We start from the raw sequence: 15,858 nt of genomic DNA on the forward strand, positions 1-15,858 counted from the left end.
TCTTGCACAATCTGATCCCCAATCCCAGTTTCATCTTTCAAGGAATGCCTTTTACAACTGGTTCCCAAATGGCCTTGGTATATTGGAAATGGCATTGACTCAATGGCACATAATCATTATCTGTAGTTCATCAATTCCCAAATATTAAGCAGTTACAGAAGAATAAGAAAGATAAAAAGAGTAATATTCCTTCATTTCCAAATACTCCTGACCACAACTAAAAACCCATGAAAAGGATCAAAGGTTAATGTTTGTTAAAAAAAAAATCCACTCTATATTCCTTCATTCTCAAGAAAATTTTACTTCTCAAACTATGCTCACAGTTATTTCCAGAGCTCTTCTAACTTCCAGTAAACCAAGACTGTCAAAGGATGAGCATGAAACTGGTGTCTATGGTGGTAACTCATCAGTCTTCCAATGTCATCAAGATTTCACAATGCTCACTTCATGCCCTCACCACAGCCCCCTCCTATACTAGTAAAGCAAATGCAACTACTTGGAGGGCAAGTCAGGGACTGGGAGCAGCTGAGTAAATCAACTGCCAGGCTGGGAACAGAATCCAAGAATTCTATTCCTGCCTCATATCCAGTTACTAGGAGTTGTCCGTTTGGGTTTAGTCTGTTTTTAGTCTCTCCTTATATTTTTTTTTTTCCTTCTAAATAAACAGCTTGTCTAATACAAGACTCTCAAGATGTGAGGGCTCCTTCTTCACATGGAAGCAGCAACTTCTAAAGATCTCTGTTTTCTGCATGAGAATATTTCATTAGATTAGATTCATGGATTCTCTGTAGACTCTGGGGTTCTTTTGGTTAATGGTTATTGCAAACACAGATCCAGAAGCGACCACTGGAAGGACAACTACCTTCAAGGTACGTGAATTAAAGACCTTTGTCTTCAATTTTGATGGATTCCAGATCACCACAAGCTAACTCATTCATTATTCCTTCAACATTTATCAAGCACCTACTATGTGCCAGGCCTGTGCTTAGCACAGGGCATATAATGATTTTAAAAACACCACCACACACTCAAGGGCAGAGATACCAAGGAACAGAGGTCTACTCTAAGGTGAAATGTGGAGTGAGTCCTTAGGCATTATTATTTTATAGTAAGAGGATCATTAGTCCCTCTCTGGCTTTTAAATTCTGTAAGGGTATATTAAAATAGGAGTTGAAAACAAGTAAGTAAGCATTCTGACCACCAAAATGTACTCATCACTGAACCAGATATTACAAAACTCTAAAATGGACTGGAAGCAACCGTGTATTGCTGAAAAGAACACAAATTTTAGAATCATAAACTCTGATTCTAGCAAGTCCTAGTTGTAAAGATAGGACAAGTTATTTAACCTCTCTGAACTTCAGTTTCCTCAACTTGTGTGTGTGTGTGTCCAACTCTTTGTGATCCCATAGACTGTAGCCTGCCAGGCTCCTCTGTCCATGGAATTTTCCAGGCAAGAATACTTGAGTGGGTTGCTATTTCCTTCTTCAGGGGATCTTTCCAACCCAAGGGTCAAACCCATGTCTCTTATGTCTCCTCTACTGGCAGGCGGGTACTTCACCAGCTGAGTCAACAGGGAAGCACTTCTTTAACTTGAAGAGGTGAGAAAATCTTCCTGGTTAGGATTAAATGAAACATAATATAAAATGCCTTGCAGAGGGTCAGTGCTCAAGAGCTGTTTATTACCTTTGTTTCAAAGAAATTGGGGCTACTGACATCAATTAGGAGATTACCACTTGAGCAGATGGTCTAGACTAGGACAGCGACAGTAAGACCAACGGAAAAGTAATATATATCAAAGGCAATCAAACAGTCAGGCAGGAGATTTAGCATTGCATCAAAAAGGTTTCATTACACTCATAAACTAAAAGAAACATTCTTTTAGGGATAAACAAAATATGGTATATCGATACAGCCTAATACTGGTCAGAAATAAAAAGAAATAAGTACTGATATATGTTATAACAAGGATGAAACTTTAAAACATCATGCTAAGTTAAAGTAATTATTCCCAGAGAACTACTGATTGTATGATTTCGTTTATCTGAAATACCCAGAATAGGCAAATCCATGGGGACAGAAGGTGCATTAGTTGTTGCCTCCATTTGGGCGTGGGAGGAGATTGGGTGAGATAACTAAGGGATGTGAGGTTTCCCTCTGTAGTGATGGAAATGTGGCTGTGATGGTTGCACAACTCTGTGAATATTCTAAAAGCCACCGAAGTGTGTAAGTGGTGTGTGAATTGTATTGAATGTAAATTATACACCAATAAAGCCATTTTTTAAAGATTAAATAAGACAATGCTTATAGCATCTCGGAAGTGCTCAATAAATGTAGACTGATGATGTTACTGATATTGTTTCCAGAAGAAAATACATTTAATCTCAATTTTTTTCATGCATGTTACTGATGAGAATCATCTGCACACTTAATCTCAAAATACTAAACTATTATGTAATATAGAGGAAACATTAAGAAATCTCAGCAATGTTCTAATAATCTAAACTCCTATAAATATTTACAATAATCAGAAACAATAACATCTATGACAATCAGAAGTAATAACAGTGATACCAATGAAGTCTTCCTCAACTATTTCAGATAAAGTTTACTGCTTCTTCCTCTGTAGTTTGTCTATTTATACTTTCATCACATCATTATCTATTGTAAACATATGACATTTTTCTCACTAAAGTGTAAGTTCTATCAGAGTAAGGACTGTGTTCCATTCAGTTTTGTATCCTTTGGGAGAACATAGTGCAATGCTGATACATAGTAACTGTGCTTAATACATGTTTATTGAATGAGCATTTAATTTAAAATTCCTGGAATTCTTGTAACTTCTCATCTCTGAATTCCTGTTTCAGACTCCCTAAAAAAAGAGGAGGAGGTTTTGAAAGGTGACCAATACCTGACTAATAAACTGCAGCCATGAAATCAAAAGACGCTTACTCCTTGGAAGGAAAGTTATGACCAACCTAGATAGCATATTCAAAAGCAGAGACATTACTTTGCCAACAAAGGTCCATCTAGTCAAGGCTATGGTCTTTCCTGTGGTCATGTATGGATGTGAGAGTTGGACTGTGAAGAAGGCTGAGCGCCGAAGAATTGATGCTTTTGAACTGTGGTGTTGGAGAAGACTCTTGAGAGTCCCTCGGACTGCAAGGAGATCCAACCAGTCCATTCTGAAAGAGATCGGCCCTGGGATTTCTTTGGAAGGAATTATACTAAAGTTGAAACTCCAGTACTTTGGCCACCTCATGCAAAGAGTTGACTCATTGGAAAAGACTCTGATGCTGGGAGGGATTGGGGGCAGGAGGAGAAGGGGACGACAGAGGATGAGATGGCCGGATGGCATCACTGACTCGATGGACGTGAGTCTGAGTGAACTCTGGGAGTTGGTGACAGACAGGGAGGCCTAGCATGCTGTGATTCATGGGGTCGCAAAGAGTCGGACACAACTGAGCGACTGAACTGAACTGAACTGAATAAATGAAAGCACCTCAACAAGTGATGTTTTAACTAGTTTTGCCAGTCTTAAACTTCCAAGGATCTCAGGAACAGGAAAATAACCTGAAACAGGTTGTTTGCTGCTACTGCTGCTAAGTCGCTTCAGTCGTGTCCAACTCTGTGTGACCCCATAGACGGCAGCCCACCGGGCTCCGCCATCCCTGGGATTCTCCAGGCAATTACACTGGAGTGGGTTTCCATTTCCTTCTCCAATGCATGAAAGTTAAAAGGGAAAGTGAAGTTGCTCAGTCGTGTCCGACTCTTAGCGACCCTATGGACTGCAGCCCACCAGGCTCCTCCATCCATGGGATTTTCAAGGCAAGAGTACTGGAGTGGGATGCCATTGCCTTAGCCCTCGGAAAACTCTGAAAAGTCTATATAATCAGCCTATGATCCCTGCCATCATTACTAAAGTAAAATGTTTGAGAAGCCCCTCCCAGCTCTCCATCTTGCTGCTGCCTTTCAGAGAACATTTTCCTCTTCTGGCTACCATAGGTACTAGTACTAGTAACCAGTAGCAAAGCCTAGTTCCTCCAAATGTGGTACCCAGATCAGCAGCATGGGCAAGACCTGGGAATTTGTTGAAAAAGCAGAATCTCATTTTTAACTAGATACCCAGGTGATTTACATGCTCATTTACATACTGAAGTAGAGCTGACTATACCTGGTCTCTAGATTCAGACTGTCTAGACTTGAACTCCACAACAGACCCACTGGAGTACCTTATGCAAATCACTTCACCCAGGGATTCTTACTCCAGTGCACACTTTAGAACCACCTGGATTCTAAAAGGATTTTTAAAAATCACAAAGCCTTGGCTCCACCAGAAATTGATTTAATTAGCCTGCTGCTGCTGCTGCTAACTCCTTTGACCCAATAATTTTTAAAGCTCCCCTAACTAGGGGAATGAAGCCAGAATTCAGAACTACTGAGTAACTTCTCTAAGCTTCTATTAAACAGGATAGGGGTTGTGAGGAACAAAAAATCTGATCACCTTTGAAGAGTTTTTGGCCTAGTTCTTGGGATGTATAAGTGCTCAATAATTGGCAGTTATTATTATCAGACTGGAAATGTGGAAATGAACTGTCCTATGGCAAGGATAAAAAAAGAACAAAATATTAGTCTGGCCCCACAGGTACGTACCAGCCAAACTCATCAGGTACAAAAGAAAGGACACAATCAAAGTAACACATTATCCCCAGGATGACCTCTCCTAGCAGCCAACTGTTGATTGAAGCTTCAAGGAAACTACAACGTGTCAGGTAAGGGGCACACCATCCCTGCAAGGTGTCAGCAAAGGCCAGCACCTTAATTTGGAATGTACTGATGGCAGGTGGGGGAGCATTATTTCAGCAGGTCTGTAACACAGGAAATCCCCCTTACCACACCTTCCTGATTTACACTGATTCTTGATGCACACCACATGTGTCCTCAAATCTCTCTTTCCCTCCCCCGCAAATTGTCAATCGTTCTGTTCCACATTTAGGTGATGAAAACTTAAAACCTGTGGTTATAACTTCTATGAGAAATTTCATTTTGAAAGCTTTCTAAATTTCAACTTTATTGCCACGAGGAAAATAGAAGAAACAAAAGACCTCAGTCATCCACTACACAAAAACCCCTAGTGACATTTAATAAGTGTAAGTTTTCTACAGCCAGTTGTTGAAAATCCTGACCTTTGGGCTGGGGTACCATTCATTTGCTTCTACAAATGTTCTATGAAACAATAGCATTTATTTTTCTAATGGTTTCAGGTTACATGTTTAGTTTCACCTATGGGTTATAACTTGGCTAAACCTGAACTGCAGTTTCTTTTGAATCTACAACACAGTGAATTTAACCTGAGTCTACTCTTCCTAGAGGATTCATAATGGCCAGTAAGTCCACAATCTGTTTTTGTTTCCAACAACTGCAAGAAAATAGGAGAAGGCAATGGCAACCCACTCCAGTACTCCTGCCTGGCAAATCCCATGGATGGAGGGGCCTTGTAGGCTGCGTCCATGGGGTCCCTAAGAGTCGGACACGACTGAGCGACTTCACTTTCACTTTTCACTTTCATGCACTGGAGAAGGAAATGGCAACCCACTCCAATGTTCTTGCCTGGAGAATCCCAGGGACAGGAGAGCCTCGTGGGCTGCCGTCTACGGGGTCGCACAGAGTTGGACACGACTGAAGCGACTTAGCAGCAGCAAAGAAATAAACATTCAGATGAAGAGTATACATATTAGGGCACTGTGCATATGCATGATAAGTAGCTTCAGTCGTGTTCAACTCTTTGTGACCTTATGGACTAAGGCTCCTTTGTCCATGGGATTCTCCAGGCAAAAATACTGGAGTGCTATGCCCTTCTCCAGGGGATCTTCCCAACCTAGGAATTGAACACACATCTCGTATATCTCCTGCATTGGCAGGCAGGTTCTTTATCACCAGCGCCAACTGGGAAGCCCATTATGGTACTGAGAGACACATAAAGATTTATCTCAATGGTGATCGCAAACATTTTGTTAAATGTGCATGGTTTAGTGACCATCACCTAAAGCTCATATTCTATTTCCAGCTCGTCCCTTGGACTGCAAGGAGATCCAACCAGTCCATTCTAAAGGAGATCAGTCCTGGGTATTCTTTGGAAGGAATTATGCTAAAGCTGAAACTCCAGTACTTTGGCCACCTCATGCAAAGAGTTGACTCATTGGAAAAGACTCTGATGCTGGGAGGGATTGGGAGCAGGAGGAGAAGGGGACAACAGAGGATGAGATGGCTGGATGGCATCACTGACTCAAAGGACGTGAGTTTGAGTGAACTCCGGGAGTTGGTGATGGACAGGGAGGCCTGGCATGCTGCGATTCATGGGGTCACAAAGAGTCGGACATGACTGAGTGACTGAACTGAACTGACTGAACTGCTTACTCAGTATGGGCCTCCTCTGTGGTAAATGAATCCCTCTCACTGGGTACACTGTGATTCCTAATGAATGCCTGAACTTAAAGGCTTCTAATTTCTTTGTTGGAAGTCTCAAGTGATACTGGCATCTACACAGCACTCTACAAAGTCCCCTCTGTGTCATTCTCTGAACTAGTTCTAACCTCACTCTGGGTTTGGATTACAATCTCAAGGGATTCTGAAACTCAGATGCAAAATCTACAAAAAATGACATCCTGCAGCCTGTCCAGAAGTTTGTCAATGAAGAACAGTTCAAAAAGAACCGGAGACTAAACTAGACCCCAGCACACAAGCAAACACATTATAAAAAGTGACAACCATCTCTTTTAATTGCTCATGTGTCTCTCTGTGATTATTCTTTTGTTTTTCCTAACACGTATTTTGTGTCCTAACCCACAAGACCTTTGAATACCCTCATGGGAGGGTCTATGGATACACATTTCTTTTTTAATGTTCCATGATACTTGGTATAGGGCTTCTGAGCACCTGATAGATAAATGGACAAATAAATGAATTAGTGAATGAATCAAAGACTGGATCTCTCTTATCTAAGCATGGTGTAGAGAAAACAGGACTGGGTTCTAATCCTAGTTGCACTAACTACTCATCTTATGACCTTCAGCATGTGACATGTCTTTTCTGCGTCCCCATTTCTTCATACACACACATACACATTTGAGCACACACACGTTTGTCAACAGATTGATTTAAGAACTAAATGAGATAATATATGTAAAACAGAACTCAAAACAAAATGCTATTATTAAGCATTATTATTATTAGTTACCCTTAAGGCCAGATCAAGATCTCTCCTCCTAGGCACCTGTCCTGACCACTCCAGCTCTCATTTAACCTCCTTCTCTGAACTCCTATAGCTTGTTCCACATCCTTTAACCTTTGAATATATCATATCCTGTTCCCACTGCTATTTTTTCCTACACACCTTGTATGTCTGAGGAGATCTCTAACTCACAGAATCTTAGAATTAGATGCCCCAAGCAGACACTGGGATCCATTTTCTTCATTTTATGGATAACAAAGACTTTAGGAAAGTTAACAAGTTACACAATGACCCATTTAATTAGTAGAAAAACAAGTTCATTAACACAGGCTCTACTTAAGCCTTCAGGTTTAACAAATGATGTCACTGACTCCCTGCTCTACAACTCTTTACCTAGGTGATTTTGGGCAAGTTAACCAATCTAAAGGAGATCAGTCCCGGGTATTCTCTGGAAGGACTGATGCTAAAGCTGAAACTCCAATACTTTGGTCACCTCATGCGAAGAGTTGACTCATTGGAAAAGACTCTGATACTGGGAGATATTGGGGGCAGGAGGAGAAGGGGACAACAGAGGATGAGATGGCTGGATGGCATCACCGACTCGATGGATGTGAGTTTGGGTGGACTCCGGGAGTTGGTGATGGAAGGGAGGCCTGGCGTGCTGCAGTTCATGGGGTCGCAAAGAGTCGGACACGACTGAGCGACTGAACTGAACTGAACCAATCTTCGCCTCAGTTTCCCCATTTATCAAGTAGGAAAAATACTTTCTTCATAGGGCTGATAAGATTAAATATTAATCTCTGTAAATTCCTTAAAATAGTATTTAACACATAAGAAGCACCCAACAATGTTAGATAATATTACTATTATTCTTATTAAGCAGCAGGGGAATATCCATCCTTCCATAGTATTTCTAAGATAATAACCCAAATCTGAGCAATTCAACTTTTCCCAGCTTTCCAATCTCATCTTCCATCTTTCAAGGTGTTTTTACCCAGGGCAAGTAAAAAACAAGGTACTGGTTCAATTTCCAAATCCCTCAATTCAAACATACAGATACAGATATGTACCCCATCTTTTCTAAATATGCAGTTTATAGTTTTCATTCTTCATTCTTCACTACACAAAAAGCAAAACACATGCATTAAGGTTTGTAAATAATATAACTACTTTGTTTTACTTCATGTGTCTGTTCCATGCAATGTGATGATAGTTATCTCTATATGGATTTTTATGTGTATATCAACCACAGTGTTTTAATTTTAAATTCCTAGAGACAAAAATGATGTCTGCTTAAGTCAATCAAACATAAATTCTGGGGCACTTGGACTAAATTAGATCAATAATTCAGAGAAGAATTTCAGAAAAATTTTGAGAATGAAGGAGGATTAATAAGGACTGGTCCACCAGAAACCTCAATGAAAAGGGGAATTTGGGCACAGCTTTGAAGGACAAGTAAAAATTTTAATTCAGGACAGAAAATCAGTGTTCAGGTAGAGGGTATAGGATGAGCAAAGTGGAAAGACTTGACAAAGATTAGTCTGATTAAAAAAGAAACATGATACTCAAGACCATTGAAAAATTCTTTTGAATATGTAAGACCACTTTAAGAGTATGGTTCATATTCTATTCCTCCTGCGTAGCCACAGTATCTAGCACTAAGCTTGGGATATGATTTATAATCAAAAACCATGTATTGAATTAAGCAAAATTATAGTCTTCCACTGTACTAAAGTGAAGAAAACTGATTATGAAACCAAAAGACAAAGGAGTCCAACAAGATATCTATACCTTCTACAGCACTAGCTGTGTCAGCCACCCAGTTGTGTCCAGCTCTTTGTGACCCCGTGGACTACAGCCTGCCAGCCTCCTCTGTCCATGGAATCTCCAGGCAAGATACTGGAGTGGGTTGCCATTTCCTTCTCTAGGGGATCTTCCCAACCCAGGTCTCCCTCATTGCAGACAGATTCTCTACTGTCTGAGCCACCAGGGAACCTCCACAGTACTAGCTACTAGTCCACCAATGTGTATTTACTTGTCTACATCACTATCTGTGGACAAGTGCAAAAAAAACAAAACACACAAAATTCTTTCATGCTCATGTATTCATACTCTCTATTTTTATCTCTTTCTGTCTCATATATACACACACACTGTTCAGAGTTCCAATCCATTGTTCACAGACTGAGACAGCTGAAAATTTGATTAAGGTACTAAGAAGCACAGACGTTAAGAGTCTTAACATCTAATCCACTTTGATGAAGGATTCTCAGAAGAGGCTCCTGCCTCTACAAACCCAGACCATGTGACTGGCAGGCTGAAGAGGCCCACGGAATTTTGAAAGAAATTTCTTTTCTTCCGTGAGGTACCCATGACACCAGGAGGCCTTGGGAGAACAGAAGAGAGGATGTAAATAAATATGGCAAGAGAAATAGTGGTATCTGGTATTGGCAACAGCAACACAACAGGAACACACAACAATTTGTGGATTACCTTTGTACCCAATTATCAGGTGATAAATTATGTAAAAAGGGGTTGTGATTGAAATACCTATTTTCTGATTCACTGAAATTAAGTCAACTCTACAAGCAGTAGACCAGAGTTTTCATATCTCTTCTCTACCACTTCCAGCACTAGACAGATCCACAATTACTAAACTGTGACCAAATGGCATGATAACTATCTTTGTGAGATGCCACATTAAATTCACAGGGGTATCTATAGTGAGCTGCAACTAGCACTCCGGACCTGGGTACCAAATTTCAAAAATTACAGAAAATACATCCACTTTGTTTCCAAAAGGCAGAATAAAATACACATAAAACTTCAGGTAATTTCTGACACCCTTTAATACAATATTAAATTGTGTCAAATCCTTCTAAATCTGCTGGCAGACAAATCATGAAATGCTAAATGCTGACCTTGGAATGGAGGCTTTTCTTGGCCTAAAAAATCTTTAGAAACTATTTTTGGCTGATGCTGTGAAGTGATAAGAGGTCAGGAGTATATAATTTGACAACTGTACCTGGGCCTCATTCATCTTCTCAGCCTCAGCACCAAACGAGCCTGGAACTAGCTTCCTGTTCAATGAGTATATTCATGAGTGAATAAACATGAAATAGTAGCCTGTTTTTACTCTATAAAAGAAGAGTGATAAAAATTATCAAGCAAATCCTAAAACCTTTACTTTATATACCCTATAAGAACCAAATTAATAATTTAGTTTTAAATTATCTGTCCTTCAAACATGCTTCATAACTCAAACCTCATCAAGTGCAGTTGTAACACACTTTAGCTAAAGTATATGAATGTGTTGCAATGATTTAGATAAAAATGGGGAAGGGCAAGGGTCACCGCCCATGTTGAAAACATGTCTTCCCTTCTCCAGTAGAGTAAAAATATTTATAATAGCCTCTATTTTCCTATAGGGCCAATCCCATTTTACTATGCTTAAAATTCAACATTCCCATCATCTGATCTGGATTTACGCAACCAAACTTTACTCTTCCACATGTACTTTCTTCTTTTGTAATTACATATTTTGAAGCTAACAAAAATACATTACACTAGAACTTCTTTAAATCCAAACTAGACATTTGAGAAAAATGAATATTTTTAGAATATTCATTCTATTCATTTAGAATATTCATTCTATTCATTTAGAATATTCATTCTAAGAAAATATTCTTAGAATATTTTCTAATATGTGCTTTCATAACTTAAATTATACACATTTCTGAATTAACAAAAGTATGCAAATAGGCTTCTATAAAAAGAAATGTTATGCTTCTAGCAATATGAACTAATATAATTTCTAACATGTACCTTCTATTTAGGCAGGGTGGTAAATAGGGTAATATTGCCCAAACACATAATTCAGCTTTGCCTCATGCTCTTTCCTTTGAATATGTCTTCTCTCTTCATCTCTATATTTCACAAGGCCCAACCTAACTCCCACGTAAGTCCAGCCAGTACTCATCTCTATTTTCCCTGTCACACTCTAGCAAACTATTTTGTTCCACTTAGCACTTCTATATTCTATATTATCTTTGTGTTACTCTTCAGTTTTATCATTATAAATGTTATCTCACTAACAAACTATTACATCATTGATAGCTGGGACAATGTTTTCTGAAGGGGAAAGGTCAAGTATTTTGTAGGGTATCCTTCAATTTGACTAGTGTTTTCTCATATTTACAGAGAGTTATGGATTTGAGGAAAGAATATCACAAAGGTAAAGTGTCCTCTCATCACATGATATCAGGGAATACATGATATCAACATGACTCATCTGCTGATGTTAACCTTGATCACTTTGTTGAAATGATATCCGACAGCTTCTCCACTGTAAAGTTACTATTTTCCCCCTTACAGACTCTCTTCTTTAGAAACAAGTTGTTAAATCCAGCCCACACTCAAGCAGAGAACAGAAGCTCCACATCCTAAATGTATCAAAGAATTGGTGGCCATATGCTAAAACCACCACAATAATTAATTAATACTATGAGAAAAATGTTTGGTGCTATGCAAATATCCCATTTTGCTTTAAACTATGCCTACTTATTTTAATACTGATTAGTGGATCTTGCCTACAGCAATAATTACAGTTGTGCTCTAATGTTGATATGGTACTGTATCTTTTATTTGTTTGATAATCTGCCATTTTGTCCAGCATCAAACTAAACACAGATCAGGTAATCAATAAAGACTTGTTAAACATAGTTGAATTTCAAGAAACATTTATGGAAAATAAAGTGAGACAGTGCAAAGTGTGTATGTTCAAGGCAAATATGTATTTTGGCAGTTGTGCTGTTCTTATGTCATATGTCCTGATGGATGGACTGAGAATAGAAAGACAAAGAACTAACTACCTCACCTCTACTAAAACTAGGAAAACTTCCTGGCAAAAGGAGAACAATAATATTAGTTGTATAGTGCCTTAGAGTTTACAAAGTGTACTCCACATTCATTATTTAGGATTTCAGAAGCTCTCAGAAGCAAAAATTTTCAGGAAATGAAAATTGAAAACAACATTTAAATTTGTGAAAAGGTACTATTAAACTGTGAGGTGGAAAATTAGATGTAGAGACTACAAAAGGTCAACCAAGCAAAGCTAAAGTAAAGGCAAAGAAGAAACAGATATGATAAAAAAAAAAAAAAAAGTGTGAGTCCAGTGCAAGGCTTTAAATCAAGTGGTAAAGTTGATTTAACATACAGTATTAAACCAAGGCACTTAGACTACCAAAGATAAAGAGAACACAGTTAAAATAATGAAGTATGTCATTAAACAAATACTAAGAATGGACTTCATGGGAAAATGCATTGAAGGTAAAAAATGAATAGAATCTTTATGTATGTGTTTACACATTTCTTCATTGGCAACCTCCATTTTTCCAGTGCCTTTAACATGCTTTTAACCTAGTAGGCATCTAGAAATATTTGCTGAAGTTCTACTCTGTGTTAGACAGAATGCTAGACATTTTGGGATATGCAACAATTATATATGGTCCCTTTCTATTAATAATTTACATTCTATTAAAAAGTAAAAGACAGAAGGGGCCAAAAGAAAGAAAGCTGCAACCGTCCAAAGAAAGAAAAGATAACTATGAAATGACCTGTTCAGGAAAGGCTTGTGGAAATAAGGGGCACTTGCAAAATTGGGTAAAGTGGGTTGTAAGATTTTAACAAAGCCAAGAAAAAGGCATTTAAAGCACAGACAGAACGGCTGAACACAAGGGGTTGAGATAAAGGTGTTTTAAGGAAACAGTGAAAATCAAGCAAAGCTGCAATAAAAGGTATATGAAAACATAAGAGTACAAAAGATAAGCTGAGATTTTAAAAAGGTTTTGAATGGCAAGTTGAGGAGTTTGAACATTTCCTGTAAGCAATCCAAAAATAATCAAAATATTTCCAGCAAAAGAGTGACATGATGAACATGATTTTTTAAAAATATTAAACTGGCTTTTGATGTGCACAATAAATGGTATATACCTTGATTAAAGATATGATTATGGCAGTAAAGAGACAGGCATACAAATAAAGCACACTGAATATATAACAAAGAGGAGCAGACTGTAGCAAAATAAATTTAAGAACAAAAGATTAACCTATGATTTCTTTGTTAGGAGCAAGAATAGCGTAACATCACATAGAACCGAAAGGAAGTTAGGCACAGGGTAAGACCCCAAAGTATGAAGAATAATCCTATTTCCTATTTTCATTTCTTCCATCATGTTTGTATGAAATTCAAGTTGCCTAAGCTAAAGTGGAATAGGTAACTGTATTAAAGGACTAACTAGAGAAGCTCCCAAAGTGATATATAAACAGTGACTTTAGAAAGAGGAAATGCAGCTGCCTTAAAATGCTTTGAAAGTATTCAGAAAATACAAGCCACATGACTTGCTAATTGCTCAGTTAGTTCAGAGAAAAACAACAAAAACAAAAAATCACATCAAGGTAGCAATACGAATGCATTAACCAGAAAAGTGTACATTACCCAAGCTGGGTATCAGTTCATTTAAATGTTAGTATATAACAAAACTAAGTATTAGTCTCTCATTACCACACACAAAAAAATAATCACTCTTATGTTCTCCACCTCCACTTCTTAAAGAGAATTCTCCCTAATTTTCTTAACCCTCTCAAACAATTCCCTAATTCTATCTCCTTTCTTCTATGGTCTTTCTTCTTTGGTCTACTGCATTTTATTTACTTCTTAGTTCCACTTTAAAATATTAAATATATATATTATAAATTTCTGAAGCTGCCTTTAATAAAAGTAGGAATATTTAGCCTTCATATTTAGCCTTTGCAGTTGACAAAATATTTTATACACATTACCTCTCAGAAGCAATGCATAGCAGGCATTATCATCATCCATATATTATACAGAAGCAGCAAGCCCAGGGCCACATATTCATAAGTGATAGAGTCAGGCCTGAAATACAGGTTTTCTGAATCCAAATTCCATATTCTCCTCCCTATGTCACTCAGTTTCATCATGTGCCAGTAGCTATATCTAATTATTCAAAACGTATGTCATTATTCTATACTATGTTTAAGCCAATACATCTCTTTTTTTAAAAAATTAGGTACTTATGCCCAAATGACCCTATTATACAGCCATTTACTGAGAAAACCTAATTATTTTATGAGGCTCATTATGATGATAGTTATCACTAGATGAAAAGTGATGACTGAAGTATAATATTTACAAAATTGCTGAGCCTATAAAAAAACCATTTTTGCCTTTAATTCTGCAACACATGTAACAAGACAATATGGGTGATTTAAGGATATGTGAGCATCAAAGGACAGAAACAGGGCATTCCTACTCTCTTTAGCTGTGCAAAGGCCTCAAATACTGATATAGTTCAGAGCATCTTATTACCAGGGAGACATAAATCAAAAGGAGTTCAGCTAGGAGCAATAAAACAGATTAGTGTCTGGAAGGACTGACTTTAAAGAAAGTTTTAAAAGAATTAAATCCAGGTAGTCTAGATAAAAAAAACAGCTAAGAGGAAACCTTTTTTTTTGAAGCTGACACTCACAACAAAGAAATTATTTTGAAGATAAATATCTAAAACAGTGCAAAAAGGAATGTTCACATATTTGGAGAATATAAAGGGAAAATTCAGGAGAAATTTACCGACAAAAACCTATGGGACAAAAGAACTTTCTCCCACAGGAGTGGTGAAAACTACATTCCTAGAGATATTTAATACCATGTTGGACAAGACAAGAAAAGGATTCCATATGGAATGATACTGTACTGGCCCCTGAAGTGGTGGGAGGAATGAAGATGACCTCTTAGATCTTTTCCATTTCTGATTTTTTCCTAATTCTATGAAGCTTTATGGAGCACGGCCTTCTACCAATTTCCTTTCTCCCCATGATGCCCACTTTCTCCTTTCACAAACGGAAACAAATTGTAACCTTCATTTTAAGTAGATCTCCCATTCTCAGTGAATACGTAATATAATCCTAGGTACAAATTTTGGAGAAAAAGGCTAATTCCTAAACTTACAATGCCCCCCAACTACCCCCCACAGTGGTTCCTGGGACTCTTACAAGTTTTTTCACAAACTAAAGACGAAGTAGTTCAAATGGACTCAAAGAAGAGCAGTTTCATCAGGAAAACCATTAATATCCTCCCTTCTTGTACCTGAACACAAAGCTGACAGTGACCCTGGGAGCTAAAAAGCACTGGGTCAAATTACCATCAGAGCTGCTGCTCGGGATTATCTTTTAGCTTTCAGCCTTTTATGCTGAGTGACAGCAAAGTCTACCTGCAATCCACATTTTCATAGTAATGACATTTACCTTTGAAAAGATGTAGCCTTAAACACCTACACACTTGGCAAATGTTGTAAAAGAGTAAGTCTGATTCAGGATTCAAACTCAAGAAGCCTCAGCCTTGCCCTCTTTCTCATCTGACACTTAAAAAAAAAAAAAAAAGTTTCTCAGCCAACCTTGAAATAGATCCCAACTCTCCAGAATTCCTGTTCAGTGAAAGCCCCAGAAAATACAACAGGCTCTTCCTCGTTTTGCTGATTTATAAGGACAAGATGTAACAAAATCCAGGGAGCTCTGAGAACATGTCCCTGAGCCCTTTAAAAATAAAACTG

The 15,858-nt window shown here is 38.1% G+C and overlaps 1 protein-coding gene across 3 annotated transcripts in view; it reads right to left on the bottom strand.

Annotated features, from left to right (window-relative positions):
- Positions 1-15,858, bottom strand: part of HPSE2 (heparanase 2 (inactive)) — a 727,458-nt gene that overhangs the window by 706,996 nt on the left and 4,604 nt on the right. The window lies entirely within an intron of this gene.

This window comes from Bubalus bubalis, chromosome 23, assembly GCF_019923935.1.
Source record: "Bubalus bubalis isolate 160015118507 breed Murrah chromosome 23, NDDB_SH_1, whole genome shotgun sequence".
NCBI lineage: Eukaryota > Metazoa > Chordata > Mammalia > Artiodactyla > Bovidae > Bubalus > Bubalus bubalis.